We start from the raw sequence: 18,339 nt of genomic DNA on the forward strand, positions 1-18,339 counted from the left end.
CCTCACATTGTGTAGTTATCTCTAAAAGGATTATTTTATAGAAAAATTATAACAATACGATAACAGAAATTAAAATTATTATATCTAATCATCAATAATGTATATTGTACAGTAAAATAGAAAGTTCGTTAGTTTTCCTTAAAGTTTCAAATATAATTACAATTTTTCAATATTGGTTTTGAGGGCTCAATAAAAAATAAAATATAAAATCATTCATTTCTTGTGGTATAATTCAAACAATTGTTTGCTACCACTATATAAAAATACATTTAAAGTATAATATCCAACAATTATTCGCACTGCTGTTGCTGTACAAAATCAACGTGTTTACACATAAACATTCGTAAATTTGTTCACTTCTCTGGCGGAGCACGGAAGAAAAAAAACGATAGAAAGAAAAATAAACTGCTAACAAATCAGATAATAATATTATTATTAAAATTGTATTCATTCACTCAATGCGGATTTGGATCGACAACTACGTGTGTGGGCTTTTGTGAGAGCATGGTGAGGAATTTTTTTTTAATTTTTTTTTTTTTTTTTTGTACCGTATTATTTGCTCTACAAAATATATTGCGTATCAAATAATAATTAATACATACGCACTACTGCGCACGATAAACTTAAGTAAAGCGTAATAACTATAAATTACTATACATCAAAACGCTCGTTGTTTGAAAAAAAAAAATTAAATTAAATAATCGTATTGAAGAAAATACTACAAACTCGAACAAAGCTTATGAAATGATCAAAAATATTATAAATCATAATATATACGCGAACGAACCCCGATGAACTGCAATATCAACGGTGACGTCAATAGTAAAAATAAGGTAACGCGAACACTAACCAGCAAGTTTTCGTTATCTCAAACACCTTTGTGCCGCAATACATCAATAAAACAGCTATTCGTACGCGTGAAAACGATTTTTATAAGGTAAATAAAACGCGTGTATGCAAAATTATTTTATGAAAGTATTTTGTTGATAAAAATTCGAGGGCACACAATCATTAATTTTGATATTAGCGCGGTACCGTGCGTAATGAGTAGCAAACAAACGGCGAACCGTGAACCAATCATACTTAGTATTTTTACAGTGTTTATTGTGCACCGCGATGCAATAACATACTAAGAGTTTTTAGCAGTTAGTGTTGCAATTGTTATAAAGTAATATTGTAAAGTAATATCGATCACCATCGCTTCCCGCCAAGCCAAACTATGGTAAGTATGGTTGTTTTTAACTCGTAAACGGAATAAATGATCAACTACAAAACAGCTTTATTTACTATTTATTGATATTCCATGGAACCTCTAAAAGTAGCGTTATTACATAATCAAAATGAAATTTGAGCACCTAACGTTTGAGTGAACGCAAAATATTTTTGGTGTGCATAGAATAAGTAGTTCTCTTCAGGTCATCCGCGTTTAGTCGATTTACTAGCAAATTGGAACTATAAAAATATAACATTAATTAGGATAGATGGGTATGACGGTATAAAAAAAATAATAATAATAAGACATTTCCCACCTATAGACCTAGAACTGTAATAACTGTAGTAGTAGTGTATAATACGAGTATAACTTGAATGTTCAGTGTCGAAACAACTGTTATCCCAAGAATATTATAGAAAAATAAAAATAAATATTCATTGGAACGAAATTTTTAGAGAATTTGTAACCAGTTTCATTTACAAATCAATTAATTTATGATTTCTGGTGATGTAAAATTATTCCATTTCATAAGTATAACTACATTACATTCACGAACAAATGTTGCAAATGCTATAGGTTTTTATTCATCTGTTTGCAGTATTTGTGTTTCTGTGCACATAATAATATTATATATTGATACGAAACAATTGTCATTATTTTGTTACACAATATAAAAGACTAAATTGTTCTTGCGATAAACATCTGACTTTGCAGTACCTACTCGAATCTAATGAAGAAACCGTTTAATCAGTTTTTAATCAGACACATTAAACTCTGGAGGTATTTGTAAATATGTTCAGCTTATATCGGAGGAATTTCATATTGGTTTTTATCGGCATTTCTCATAGTTCTGAAAACGTTATTCTTTTAATTTTCATGAACATTTTACGATTTTGAAATATGTACCCGCCATGCATTACGCACATACCGTGGAGTTTAATAGTTTTTAATAGTTACAAACGTTTAAAACATTTAATGGTATGGAAAAAAAGGAAATTAAAACTTACTTGTACATTTAATTCTATACACAATGTATTTGATGTATATTCACACGATCATATATATTTGTAACATTCATAAAACGTTACTATATCCAATGGCAATTAAAAAAAAAAAATTACTGCTTAGTGGTACTAAAATCGTTATTTTCCATTTTTCTTTTTCGATTTCAAGTCTTAAATGTAAATATACAGTGTAATATGACAGTAGTGGTAACATTTTCTAACCGTTTAGTATAGTTAGTTAACAAAATTGAGATTTGATTTAAGAAAACATCATTGTTTTAGAAGTATTTATTAAATTTGCTTGATATGTTTTTTTGTTGATTTACACTCTGATGCCAGTTGATTTATATTCGGTAAATAATTAATAACTTTTAATAAAATATATATGAGACACCAATGCATAAATTGGTTGATCGATTTCTTTGATCAAATTTGATAAAATTCGTTTCTAAAATGAACGTCTCGTATGTATAAGTTAAAAAAAAATTGTCAACATTTCCAGTTCTACTATTTCTAAAGCGTTTCGTTGCATAACCTTAATATTTACTATAGAAAATTAAATTGAATTGAATATATATTTTAGTTTTTCACGTGCCCAAAATCACACGCGTATGGATTTGACGCCCCTGAATTATACATAGTAGTTTATTACATGATAAGTATATACGTATATATACTGTGTAAACTATACATCAGGGGTGACGAACCTATGATACGCGCGCTAAGGTGGCACGTTGAAAGAATTGCAGTGGCACCCAAAAATACTGAAATTATTAAAAATATTACATAAAAAAAAAAAAAATTTATAAATATTTTAGTTTATTAAAAAAAAAACAAATGAAATGCATTTTAAAAATGATATTTCTTATACATTCATTTTTTTCGTCCTCATATGCTTGTGAAAGTTTATTCTCTATAACGAATTTTATTAAATCAAAGAAAATAAATGCTTTAATCGATGAAACAATTGCTACTTTTATTTATTTATTTATTTATTTATTAATTCTATTAATGTGTTAAATTTTTTTCTCAAGATGCCCAGTATTTTGGTCATAAACATATTTAAAAGTATTCATGGAAAAGACATGTTAACTGTTGATAACTATGAGTATATGCTTGATAAGAAACGACTACGAAAACATGATGAAAATATGGTATATTAGTTGAAATGTACAAAACGGTGTGAGGCAACTTTACGATCAATATTTGACGGTAAGCATAAATTCACGATTTTTTTTATAAAACGCCATTCACATGCAACGGACCAAATTCAACATGAATGTAAAATTTTAATAAATATAATGAAAACTTGTGTTCAAACATCAAAAAATTTGCCTAATCGAATATTTCAGAATGAAATAGGTAACTAAAACACAGTCGTTTCATCTTAAGTGACCAAAAATGCATGTAAACAAATCATAAAAAGAGAAAGAAAAGGGAAAGAGCTTTTCTGAGCCAGAATCATTTGATTTTATACAATCATTAGAACTTCAAAATACAATTTCAGGACAAACTTTTTTTTTTTTAAATATTTCGTTCATATTTATTTTTTTTTTCAAACATATGACCTTTCTTACATATATCCACTCGCATAGGCTTAAATTCGTACAGATGACTTTCGAACACTTGGCATTCGAACGTACGGCATTCAAACACTTGATTTCGAACACTTAAACATCTGACCTTTTCCAAATTTTTTAAATCCAAAAATTATGATAAATAGTAGAGCTCTGAAGGAATCTTACTTTTTAGATGATGTTCAACTGGCAACAAATGTGTTTCATTAGCATGTTAATTCGAATAACTTATTATTATTTTGCATTTTTTTTTTTACATTTTTTTATGTTAATTACTTTTTAATTCATTTTTTGACATTTTTAGGTCATTTTCCCTTATTTTTAGTCAATTTTACTGATTTCGTACAAATCACTTCTTATTGTTTTGGTCGACCAATACACCGATGACTTAAGACTTGTCTGATTTTATCTCGCCGATTACATTTGTAATTGTCATATTGAAGTGAATATTATTATACCTACATTTTATTATTTTTTCTTGATATTCGATTAGTATCTGATTACATTCGTCGCCTCAGTGTCATGTGAATAATACCTATTATATCAAAATTTTATTATTTTTTTCGTAATATTTTTGAAATTATGAAAATTAAAACGTCGGTTAGTGACCTGCTACTGCAAAAAACAGTAACTACAAAATTCACATTTTCGAGAAATTGAACTTTTGTGTTTTTATAATTTTTTTATTCAATTGAAAACCTTAAGTACACCTTTTGATTGAAATAGATAGAAACTTATGCTAGAAATTCAAAAATCTTATTAGTTTTGTGATTAATAAATTATTTTGACAATTTTCACATAATATAACAGTTACTGCGTTTATCTTTAGCATTACTCACATTGTATCTTTAAGTGGTTCAATTATATAATGCAATATTATTAATATCATAAAACACTACTAGTAAAAAATGCAGTAACTACAACAGTAATCAATTAAAATAAATATATTAAAAAATAATAATTAAATAGACAAAAAAAAGTTACAACAGTTGCGCGGCAAATGATAATAATAATTTTGTTGTACTACTAGAAGAAAACGCAGTATTTTAATCCTAACGATAAACGCAGTAACTACAATGCATACTCGTATACTGCTTTTTAATTGTAGGAATTGTTAATTACTGCGTTTTACTCTAGGAAAATTACGATTCTTGAAAATATTGTTGTTAGGATTTTTTTCAGTTACATTTTAAGCTACTAGATGTCGATATTTTAATACTTAACTTTAATAAAATTATACTCAGAATAATCTTATTAACAATATGATATCAAAAACTCATTTTTGATAATTCTGTAGTTACTGTTTTTCGCAGTAACAGGGCAGTGCTCGTCTGCGTCTCCCAACCACTTCAGTGGATATGGAGAAAAGTTTTTCCATTTATAAATATTTATAAACAGACAATCGTCGTTCATTTACTTTTGATACATGAAATACGCTCTAATTATACAATGCAATGAATTTGATTTTTGAGTAATTTGTAAGCTTTGATAAATTTATAAAACAAATATTTTTAATTTTTTTATTTCATAATTTAAGGACATTTTTTGTCATTTTATGTCATATTTGCATATTTTGTTTAGGTCATTTTCTAATGTTTTAAGGTTATCAACTTCCGAGCCCTACTAATAAGTAACACTGAAAACTACGGTAAACATTCATTTCCTACTTGTTCTAAATCATGGTCTTTTTTGGTTTAAAAAAAAAAAAACATCAATATGCTAATTAACTTTCCATACATATAAGGTATAATATTAAATATTATATTGTATCGAAAATAATAATATTATTATTTATTTTTTATTATTAAAACTAAACCTCGATAACGTGGCCAATGGTTGACATTTTAATTTTTTTTAGGTATAAGTATGCTATAGGTAACCCCATGTGTAGTTGATGTGTCCTATTCTTAAACATGTCAATAATATTTCTTCTTCTCTATTCATTTTAGTTATATTTTTTAAACGTTCTGTTGTCCGTTTTTTAGTCATTTTTTCATTATTCTGTAAAACTTAAATAATAAATACTCGTATAATTAAAATAGTAGAAACCGCTTATTAGGAACACTTTTGAACCAACGTGAAATGTGTGTCAATTAACCTAATGTTTCTATTATGCCATTGCTTGTATTTATAATAATAAAAATATTTAGTTTGAAAAAAGGATCTATGGTGAAAATAAAAATGTATATGTTCGAACTGGATCAATAAAGTACATTATTGGCTAAAAGAACTTTAACTGCTTATACTTCCCGACCTCGTGGTACTGTGCGTCTTCGTCGTCATCATTTGGTTCACTCGCGGATTCCTGTATTCCGTGTAACTCAATCATCTTTTCCAGTGAGCAATATTGTCATTCGGTTATGAGGTGAAACTATAATCTCGATCCACGTGTTGAAGTCGATATGATAAAGGTGACATCAATTACACGTGGACCATATTGATTTAATTATTTTTATCAATTATATCTATAATTTTTCAATGCTGTAATTGTTTATATACTCGTTGTGATATTATTTATTAATTTAAATTTTTTTCAATCCTTTTTATATATATACATCGTATATATATATATATATATATATTGGGCACCCTGTTGTAATTTATTCTAAACTTATTATTATCATTGTTTACTAGTATTATAATTTTGTCCTGGGACTCTATGTCTAGCGCCTATTATATTGGTGTATTATTTCATTTTTATTATTATAATTAATATAAGTTGGTCACCTTTGTCTAATACTTGCGCAAGATATGGCAAACAACTGTACTTCGTAAGATATGTGGCAGTGCTATCAAAATATGCTAAGTAAAATATGTGTTTATCGTTGTCTGTTGTTTTGCATTAAGTAACTTGATAATTATGGTTTCGTAAGAATAACGTTGGCCAGTCTTTTTAATCCGTACGGTACAGGACTACTTTCCTGAAGACACTTAGAGCTTCAACGATTTCTTTACTTCATGTAGTCTTGCTGTTTTCTTCTTCATCGTCATTGTCAAGGATTCAAAACCGCATTACAGATCTCTTCTATTATTGGAACTTCTGTAAAACCGAGGTTTGAAACCAGATCGATTCAATCTTTGTACACTTATTCCGAGAGTTCGACTGGTTTCGATAGTAATGACATAAGATAAAGTATATTTTTATTACAATACATTGGTTATTGCCAAATAACCGGAATTTATCGACAAACTTGGTCCTAATTGTTTCAAATAATCGATGTATTGTTTGAATAATCCCATTGATTTACAATGTTTTAATATACGGCCGATCCATCATTATACATTTTTTTTTTCAATAAAGTGATTGTATCGATTATCTGTGTTTCTAATTAGTGACTTCTTCTGTATTTTTATTTTTATGGTAGTTATGGTTATCATACTTACACACGGACTTAGATATGTCTGTAAATAGATTAATTTACATGTGTAATCAAAGATGTCCTTTTGGTGCGTTTTGTGTTTAAAAATGTTAATTTTACAATGTATGCAATTTCATTAATAATAACAATAATTATAATAATTTTAATACATTAACGTCTCAGTGCAGTATCTATTATGTATCAATGCCTAAAAAAGTTCACGTGTACATTACATCAAATCACAAACAATATTCAATATCGATAGCGTAACGCAATGGTTCAACGCAATGCCGGCGCTAGAAGTATTGGCGCCCTTGAACCTCCCCCACCCCTTCAACCCACTTACTTTGAGTAGTTGTATAATAAAGTTTTTTAGTGAATTTAAATGAAATTGATACATATTTAGTATAATAACTTAAAATTATATTAACGCATTTTATGGACAGGTTTTTGTTTTTTGTTTAAATAATGCGATTGTATGATTTTTCCGTGTTCCTAATAAACAACTTCTACTGTATTTATTTTACCGCAAATCTTGGATAATTATTACAGTTGAATAGGCTAAATTAATATTCTTCCCTTACAATATTATATAATAAAATTATACATATATTTAATTTTTTAAATATTTATAGAATAATTATAATATTTACTAAAATAATTAATAATTATTGTGTTGTATATTTTTATTACATATTTTTGAAATTCCATAAGTATAAATTATATTTATTTCTATCATGTTATCGTTGTTGTTAATTATATTTGATGATCTGCATAAAAGTTCCAATGTAACAATACATTTGCCAAGAATTTAACATTTTTGTGATGATTTTATGATTTGAATATGATTATAGTATAATACCTAAAATATAAACTATCTTAACACCTGATAGTTCAGTGTAATTAATCTTAAAATTAAAATGCTACTTATTCCTAGGATTTAAGATAAGTATTGGTATTAATAAAATATTTTAATTATGAAATGTATTATTTACTAAGTCAAGTAATAATTTAATAAAAACGACCATTTATCGTAATTTTGCCTAATTCTTTAAATATATTCATAAAGATTAAAACATAGTTCCGGAGGAAACCCATGTCATATAGTTTTAATTATCAAATCTAATCAATTTTGTAAAATGTCGGATTTGCATATTATTACGAGTTTGTATTATAATTTCTCATATAATATTCATTAGTAATTCTATATAATTATAATAAGCAGTTCAAATTTAAATTAAAAAAAAAAAAAATTGAGAAAATAATAATTGATTAGTTACAGTTACATGATTATTCAAATCATTATCGTTATCATTTATGTTAGTTTACGCAATACACCCATAACATAACTATAAAATAAAATGTATGTTATATCGATTTATGTTATTGGTTTAGTTTATCCGCTGTGAATCATCCCATTTTGCCGTTCATTATCAAAAAAAAATTATTACCGAATCGAATAAGTATTTCATTGAGAAAAATATAATTTAAATGGAAAATACTGTTCCTAAATTTATGATTATGAATATAAAATATAACTCATGATGAATTTCAATTAAAATATTTGGAATAGATCTAACAAAATATTGACAATGTGCTACGTATACGTATACAATGACGCGTAATAGCAAACACAAAACTAGGTTTGATTTTTTACCATAATCGTATAACCGGGATTCAAAATAATCTTATTATTCATTCACTATGTTTAGCATAAAGCAAAAAATTTAAAGAGCACCATTGATAAAAAGTGGAAACTGATGTTTATATAATATATGTATATGTATGATTAATCACGTGCTGAAAAAAAAAAAAATTAAGGACTCGGTGTATTTTATTGTTTCCTCAAATGAGAATGAATAGAAAAAACTACAACCTAAATCGCACCAAAAGACCTGTACATAATACTCGGGAGTTAAAAGCAACACAGCTAAAAATTATAATATTTATAGAGCACAGCCATTCATATTTTTACTGCAGAAAATGGAACTTGCGCGTGTACCGATAATACAAGAACAAGAGTACTAAATTATACATGTAAATCTTGTTCCACTAGTGTTGGACAACGAAAAAGAGCTCACATTAAATACAAAATAAAAGTATCACGTACACCGAATTCGAAATCAACAAGTACCATTATAAGCATCGTAGCATATTTACTTTAGCTAGAAATTATGTCTTGATTATACACCTACCTTACTTAGGTTCCAAAATTTTTGATGAATAATAATTATAAAAAATAATTCATATAATATAAAATAATGTATATAGAAATAAAAATATTCTTTAGTAAGCTTACATCATGGATACAGAATTTATTTATTTTTTTAAATTGTTATTTTTTGAAAAAAAACTAACATAACTAGAAAATATCATATATCTATAAATTTTTCAAAAAAATTCAAAATCTTATGAAAAAAATAGTCTCTAAATAGCATGTTGATAAATATGTATATCTATTAAGTAGATAGGTCCTATTCTATGAAAATTCTAAATTTTACAATCATTTTTAAAAATGTTTTGAAAATTTTAGTTTTAAATTAGGCAGTCTAAATTATTATTCATACGTACTTTAATTATATTTATATAAACTGCTGGTTATAAAAAATTTTACAATTTCTATATTTAATTAATAATTTATTAGGTTTATTGAACATTTAAAAAAAATAATTAATTTTAAATTGAAATAAATTTTATGTTTAATATATATTTAGATATTTTTATATTTATCAAATGTTTGAAAAATTAAAAATTTTTGATGTATATAATATAAAAAAATATATTTATTTATTTTATTTTTTTTTTGTAATTATTAGTCATCAATAGATTTTTAAATAATAATAAAATGTTCGTATCATTCAGATAGATAATATAAAATTTGAAAAGTCCAAATTGTTTTTACTTTTATACAAATAATTTAATATTAATTTACCATATGCAATTTCATGCGTACCTTTTCCAAAGTCTATTTTTCACTTAATTCGTAAGCAAATATTAATATTTTTATAAAACGGATGGTCTGCAAAGCCACACAGTACAACCGCATCCAGTTATTATTCAATTATTATAATTGTTATACATTAAATTCCATACTTAATAGCATATAACACAATAATTAATATACAGTTCGATTACCTTCAAATGAGTCTAGTAGGTATGCATAATTACATGACGTATCAGAAATATATATTTTATTATTATTATTATTTTCTTTTTTACATTTTGACTAACATTCGACTGTGTTAAAAACAAAACCTTAACCATAACCATCAATCATTGTTCGATGGAATGGTAAATGACTAACGGTGGGTTAAACAATCACATGAATAGATCGGTATTCAAATAATATACGCATCACGTGACGTGTGTACCTACTTGAAAATGAGTTGTAACTTATGAATATACTTACGGTTCTTAAAAAGCCTATGAATCACTGTCTATCGATTCGGTAAAAACCGACGCCATTTTATTACTGGTCCCACTTGTACGCGCCACAGGACCGGTGTGATCAACGACAGTCTATGGTGGCGATACAGTTCTGACGTTCGGATGATGGTAAAAATTGAAGTAACTTGATCGAAAACACAAGTAAATTGCACACTGCAATTGGTGAAATTAAAATGATAATAATTTAACCGATTATAATGGTACAAAACACTATATACACCAGACACGGATCTAGGAAAGTTCAAGAGGTCAGCTAACCCATAGTTAATATTTGTTGATAACATTGACCTCTTCTTATATTTTTAAGTGTACCGACTATAGGTTTAGTTAATAATAGACTGGGTTAAATGCCTCAGTTGCCACCTTTGCTCCCTGGTTACATTATATTGTACAGTAAAGTACCTCTATGCCGGGCCCCATGTAAATCGGAATTCTCCACACAATTAAATAAATTTTAATATTTTCAATGATGACTATAGGGTTCGGCGTAATATAAATATAAATAATAAAATTTCCTTAAAATATAAAAATATTACCTTTTAAAAAAAATCACAAAATCACATTAATTGGTTGATTATTTGATGTTATATAGTTCAAAATGAAATTGATTTACATTACGTAGTACAATATTCATTTAAATTTTTTTAATCATAAAAGGAGAAATACATCAAAAATGTCTTAAATAATTAAAAAAATACATTGAAAACATAAAAATGTTTATAAAAAGTATAAAATCAAGTTAAAATGCATAAAAATCCTCAAAAAAAAAAAAAATTGTGGTTACAATATGAAATATTTGAAACACGTTTGTAGCTTGGAAAGTATCTTATAAGACATTCCAATAAAAATATGCAAACGCATTGAAATCGAAACCCTAATGATTATATATAAACTTAAAAACACATATTATATGATCATATTATGTTTTTTTTCAAGGCATATAATTATTATCCAATTTCAGCCCCTAGTAAGTGGCGTTTTGAAATAAACTGGCTCACAGTTATCTAACTTTGGTTCCACCTCTGATACATGCGTGCGGAAAATAGCAGACGACAAAACGACCGTTGACCTAAAATTTAAAGTAATAAAAGAAAAAATATCCACCACGTAAAGTTGTTTCCTCGTAAAGAACCTTCGTGATATCGCGGTATATTATCTTAGTGGTCAATGACCACGATGTCGGTGTATCTTACGAATGCTGACCGCAAGGACGACGCGTTTTTGAAACGACTTGGTCAACATAGGCACTATTTATACAACATAAGCAACGCACTTCACAAAAATGATCTCGAAACGTTCAGACCGTACGGCTATATCACGTATACTTACGCTTTGTGCTTACATGAATATTAGATAAGAAAACAATAGTCATTTTTACCAATTAAACGTTATATTTCCGAAGTTACGTGAAGCTGGTACTCACAAAGTGATAAAACATTCCGATGAACTCTACTTCGATTTCTTGGAAAATGTTTGAATTTGTTGAAATTTATTGGAAAATAATAAAAAGGTATAACACTTTCAAATTGTTGGTCTAATTATATAACCAACGCTGCAATCATGAAAAGGTAAAAAAAAGAGAGGACGAAGAAAACTATTCATCAAGCTGTTGGTAATTTTGAAGACTTAAACATCACGAGTGAACGGCAGTTTTCGAGACTAGTGAACTGAATTTCGAACAAGTAAACAATTTGAACATTTTGTTAATATTTAAATCAGAATTTCTATGGAAAGCCGATAAAGTTAATATTATTGTTATTAGTTTACTGTTAATCGTAGATTCCATCACCCCATTGCACGTCGATACTATTTTAGCTTCTAAGAATCGGAATGCACTATTATTATTATATCATTAGTTCATTCATGTAAATTATACCCATACTAATGAGATTCTTGGTATTACTGAATATTCCGTTTAGTCCATAAAGGAATCATGATTGGAGAAATCTTCATGCAGTACAAGAAAAGTTATAAGTATATGAAATATAATACATTTAACTGGATAACTCACAGGGAATGTTTATACATTTATGTACATTTATGTTATACTATATTAATTGTGCACACTTAAAGATGACTTTTCAAAAATCATATTTTCAAGGGTCAAAATATTCTTGGGTTGGATGAGTGGATTTTTTACTTTTTTGTAATTTACGTAATGTTTTTTTTTGTTTGATAAATTGATTTTGAATAATTAAAACGCTTGTAATAAAATTAATATAAATAAATACAACGGTTGTTCTATCTAAAATTATTTTTTACATCGAAACGGTACATTCCGCTCCGATCTAGAACGTCGAAATATCTCCCGGGCGGGGCCAGGTAACCCAACTGGTGTGTAAACTACGTAAAGTACCGCTGTACAGGAATCTTGACGTAATCAACCGCACGGTTTGACGCAAACGCGTTTTTCGGACAATCGTTTTTCGAAGATGTACTCGTTAGTATAAATTACATAAAAAAAAAAAATTAAAAAAAAATATTTTCCACTACAACAACAATAATATTAATATAACTGAATACGGCGAGCCGTTACATACTAATACATATACGGCATACACAAGTGTGTTAAGCGCTAGTGTTTACACTTTACTTGCGCGCCACGGAAAAAAATAAACCCACGTACAAGTAATGTAAATATTATAATATTAATGTGTACGTCCGCATGATTTCTCGACGCATCAATAACATTTAGATACATCGCGTTAAATTCGCATTTATCTCGCGCCTAAAACGTCACTGCATCGTGTAATGTTCATTGAGAACGTTATACACACATATTATCATCGTACGCGTAGTGCACAGTAGTAGTAGTAGTAGTACGTCATACGATGCATAATATATTCCTGTAGACAAGGAAAACGATTTGTTGGGATACCGTACCCGGTTCGTAACTACGTCACTGCGATCGGATTCACACGCCGTAAATCACGGACGACCGTCTGTCCGCCGTCGTAGTCGATTTTTTACGTTTTCACGTTTTTCGGGTGGTACTTCAAGACCTGTATCTAGGTGCTGTGCCAGCAGATCATCAACATTTCGTTTTTGCATCCGATTATAATGCATGGACGGCGATTTCCATTTCAATGATGTGCGACGCGCTATGCAGAAGAATGCTTGTTAAAAATTTTACTCGCCCGACCGTTTTAAAAATTTAAGTTAATTTATACCAAGATTTTGACCTTTTGAAGTAGATGCCTCCTTTCATCTTATTTAATACTGTCACGCCATCCTCTCAACCATAATAAGATTTAATTATGCTTAATATACATATATATATATATCATCTTCTTGTATTTAAATCTATGGCTGGTTTCGCAGTCGGACATTCGCTCTTCACTCTTCCTGTTCCAGCTAACTTCTTTAGTTCCATGTAGCCTGACAGTCCAGTATCAGAGATCGACAAATGAAGTTCTCAAATGTCCTTGGCTTCTCTTACTTTAAATTTTCCCTTTTATTATTCTATAAACTAGTTCGATTTGGTGCCTCAATATGTGACCAATCATGTTTCATCGTCTTTAATGGTTTGGAGTTCATTCTTTGCGTTCGTTTATTTCACTAATTATGCTTTCATTAGTTCCATTCAACTCACCCGCAGGATTCTTCTTCAACACCACATTTCAAAGCTTTCAAGGATTTGTTGTTGTGCCTTATTTAGTACCTAGGTTTTGCAGCTGTATAACTCCGTATTCCATACACACAATTTTATGAAGCGTTTCCTCACCCGAATACTCATGCTATTGGTGCATAACATTTTTTTCTTATCAATAAAAATTAACTTTTCCTGTAATTCTGTATCTCATTTCCATGATGCAGCCGTCTTGGTTAATTGAGCTGCTTAGGTATTTAAAATATTCCACTTTTTTGAGCAGCTGATTTCCTGCTTGGATATTAATTCTACAGATTCGGTCTAAATTTTAGCAATTCAAATCATTTCTTCATAGTTAGTTATTGAATGAATCTGATAATATTAAAACCAATGAAGTTATTTTGAATATTTAATGAATATATTTCTTAGGAAAAAAATATTATTATTATTTAAAATTATTAAAACAGATTATAGTACATTCACTTTCTTAATATTAAGCTTTAATTTTATTATTATTAAGTAGATAGGAATTAATGAGAGGTTTGGCACTGCTTAGTTCCAATTAATTGTGATTTAATAATGTGTCGATTAAATATAAATAACATTTTCATGTTTCATTATTTTTTTTTAAAAAACATTCCGCTCTTCTGGAATTTTATCATACTTACCTAGAGGGGCACATCTCTTAAGTTAGAGAACCGCTGATTTATACTACATAGATACCTAAGTGCAATACAATTTTTCGGGCGTTGGACGGCAAGTCGAAATTCGTAGTACTAGAACTGTATTAGGATTATACATAAGGAAACGGCAATCGTCTGACGAGTAGAAACCAGTGATAGGAATAATCCGGATTTCTGAAATCTGAAATCGAATATCTGAATTTTACTCTAAATCCGGATTTCGGTGTGTGACACTTTAAATTATGTTCCTTTGACGCATCACTTTTAATAAAGTTACAATGACTAAATATTTCAAAATCTAAAAAATCATGTTTCACATTTCGCGTATAATCTAGTGTCATTCCACTAGTTAAAACGAATTTGTAAACCAAATGAATGATCATATATTATGTTAATGATATGATATATGTTAATGAATGTTTATCATGTTAAATCATAATGTAGGTAATAAACATGTTTATAACGATACTCACAGAATGCCACCGAGTTTTTGGGCGGTAAATAAAATATATAAATATTTTTAAAGATTTTTAAAAAAAAAAAGAAAAAAGGGTCTTTTAAAAGATTTTCATCGGATTAAATATTTAAAATTTCAACACTACTACCACGTATCGAATATCACGGAAATTCAGTCGGATAATAATTTAACATCTTGATGTTGTCTCCAATATTTTATTTTATAGTAAAATACGTTTACAAATACAATATGAAGTAATTTCTATCAAAACGGAAGTGAAAAAATAAAGTTTGCATTTTTGCACTCGAATATTTTCAATCGCATCCTACCATTATTAGGTATAATCATATTTGAAATATAATTGATTACAGGAATCGATCGGTAAACCATAATCACAAAGTGCATAAGTATACTAGTGTGTAATATGCAATACGCGGCTATTATTAAGAGAATAATAATAGATAACTCGATTCAAAATCATAAAAACCATCTACCTAGTGCCAATAATACACAGACGAACATATTAATACATGATATTAAAGTACAATATAATATATATAATAATATACATTTCTTGTGTATTTAGTATACACTTCTCGTCCACTCACTACAAGCTTGCTTGCAAACAAATAATTCTATCATAATTATATTAATTTATAAATATTATAGATTCTAGGTATATTCGTTATTTTCAAATGTTCGAACATTTTCTTCATTTCTTTTTGGAAAATTTTTTATTCATTTTTCAAATCAAATAACTGTATAACAAAATAATATAATTTTACAAACTTATGCAAGTGATCTATTACAAGAAGTACATATTTTTTATTAATTAAAATAGCTTTATTTAAAATTCCGTTTGTTGCAGCCGAATTCCATGCTATAATAACTAAAACCTTCTTAATGGATATCTATGATTCACTATACTTATTATTACACTGACACAAATTAAATGAACTAAAATATTGGTTTTTGTAAATGGAACAAAAGAGAAAATCAGTTCTGTTCACCGGAATAAGTCAAACAAAAACGGATTAATATTATTATTCGTTAAATTTAAGTGAAAGTAAGTAAATCTATCGATTTATACCAAATATAGAAAAAAAATAGAATGTTAATTACTTTAAATAAAGATTAAAATGTACAGCTCCTAAATAAATGTTAACTCAAACAAAAACAACACTAAATACTCTATGCATATAATTTTTATATGTAAATATATGTATGAATACGATTTTATTCTCCAAATAAAAATATATATGTAAACAATTTCCAAAACGTTGGAAACTTACCATTGTTATGAAACGTCATACAATAATCAAATACGGAGTACCGGAGTATAACGTTTAAAACATCTCAAGAATGTACATAGTCAACAATTATTCATTTCATTTACTGCGATTTACTAAGTATACACGATGTATCATGGCGTACTCGCGTACGAGTATATGACACGCGGCACACATTATCTATTATTATACAACGAATCCGCTTGTAAAGATTAGTGATAGTAAAAGAATCCGAATTTCATTCTTAATTAGAATTTTAGATTTTACAACTGTAAATTAGGATTCTTTTATATATTATTTATAATCAGATCATAATGACTACATATATTTTTGAATGAAATTAATGCATTAAAAAATAAGTAAAGTAAATTTATACAATTCAGGAATAAATCACAACTAGAATTAAACAAGTTTTAACAAATCTATTACGATCAATATAATTTCAAAACCGTCACAACATGAAAGCTCAACAATTTAAATTAAGTACAAAAATACAAAATTCGAATTCATAATTCAAAAATTCAATGAAAAATAATAAAAATAATAATAATAATTAAAAATGAAATTTTATTTTACAATTCGTTTAAAATGAAATAATCCGAAATTATCTGAATTTTTAGCATAAAATCTAAAATTTGAAATCCGAATTTTTAGTTTCAGATTTTTGTCACTTCAGTATTTACGATATTCTAGGTATATCATTTCATAGCAATGCATTTGATTGGTTTTATTTCTCATATTCAGTATATACGAGTTACTATATTGGTTACAACCGTAATACGGATAAAACGATATTATATGGAAATGGAAATTGATTTTTTTTATTTACCTATTTATGATATTCTAACTGTACATACCAATAAAAATTAATTCAAACGAGGATAAAATTGAACAGATTGACGACGATACCAGAGAAATTATATTTAAGAACCGTTTTATCTAGGAAATTCATTTTTTCTATTGATTAAAATGGTACATTTGTTTCGATGAATATTGACATCAGTATTCCAAACGTATCAATATCATTTAAAAATATCACAAGCTTTGTTAAAAAAATCGTATTGTTCTAATTATAAAAAACCTCGATAATTTATTGTATTTCAAAAAAAAATCATAAATATAAATAGGTAAACATAATATTTTAGGGGTATCTATTAATATTAAAAGTAGTTTTCTTCTTCGTTATAAATATGTTATATGGTAACAATTGTTTAACGAAACAATTATTCAAAAATATCAAGTTCATTTTTTAAAATTCCGCTACAGCCGATATGGATGTAACAATCAGTTTCTCTAGACCCTTTGAAGATCGTTATATGCAAATTCCACTGTATTTTGTATACAAATCGCACGAAGAAATCGATATTATCCATCCAAATAGATCATAAATGCATCGGCATCACCTAGATATGTTTGTATATGTATAATTATGGTACTATATGAACGAAACATTACGAATACATCGTATTGACGTGCGTTGACTTTTTTTTCTAACACCACGTATATTTTATAGCATAGGTGAATTGGATTTTACCAATGTGTAAGAACAACTTCCAAATGTAGACAACTCAATATCATCGATACGCATTCAGATTTTATGCCTAATCGCTTTTGCAATTTAACTCCTTGCTAAGCATGAGCACGTTACAGGTACACCGGACATCCACGGCATCTGATCTTTGATACTTTCACCGGAAATTCCTCTGTTTCCCCGGGCACGC

General features: G+C 27.8%; 1 long non-coding RNA gene across 1 annotated transcript; it reads left to right on the forward strand.

Annotated features, from left to right (window-relative positions):
- Window positions 1–1,036: 1,036 nt before the first annotated feature.
- LOC112692340 lies at window positions 1,037–16,475 on the forward strand. Its single transcript, XR_003149406.1, has 3 exons — window positions 1,037–1,222; window positions 3,252–3,429; window positions 16,198–16,475. It is a non-coding gene; the product is annotated as an uncharacterized LOC112692340 (long non-coding RNA).
- Window positions 16,476–18,339: the final 1,864 nt, after the last annotated feature.

The sequence above is a fragment of the Sipha flava genome, unplaced genomic scaffold (genome assembly GCF_003268045.1).
Source record: "Sipha flava isolate LNK unplaced genomic scaffold, YSA_version1 73_pilon_pilon, whole genome shotgun sequence".
In the NCBI taxonomy this organism is placed as follows: Eukaryota; Metazoa; Arthropoda; class Insecta; order Hemiptera; family Aphididae; genus Sipha; species Sipha flava.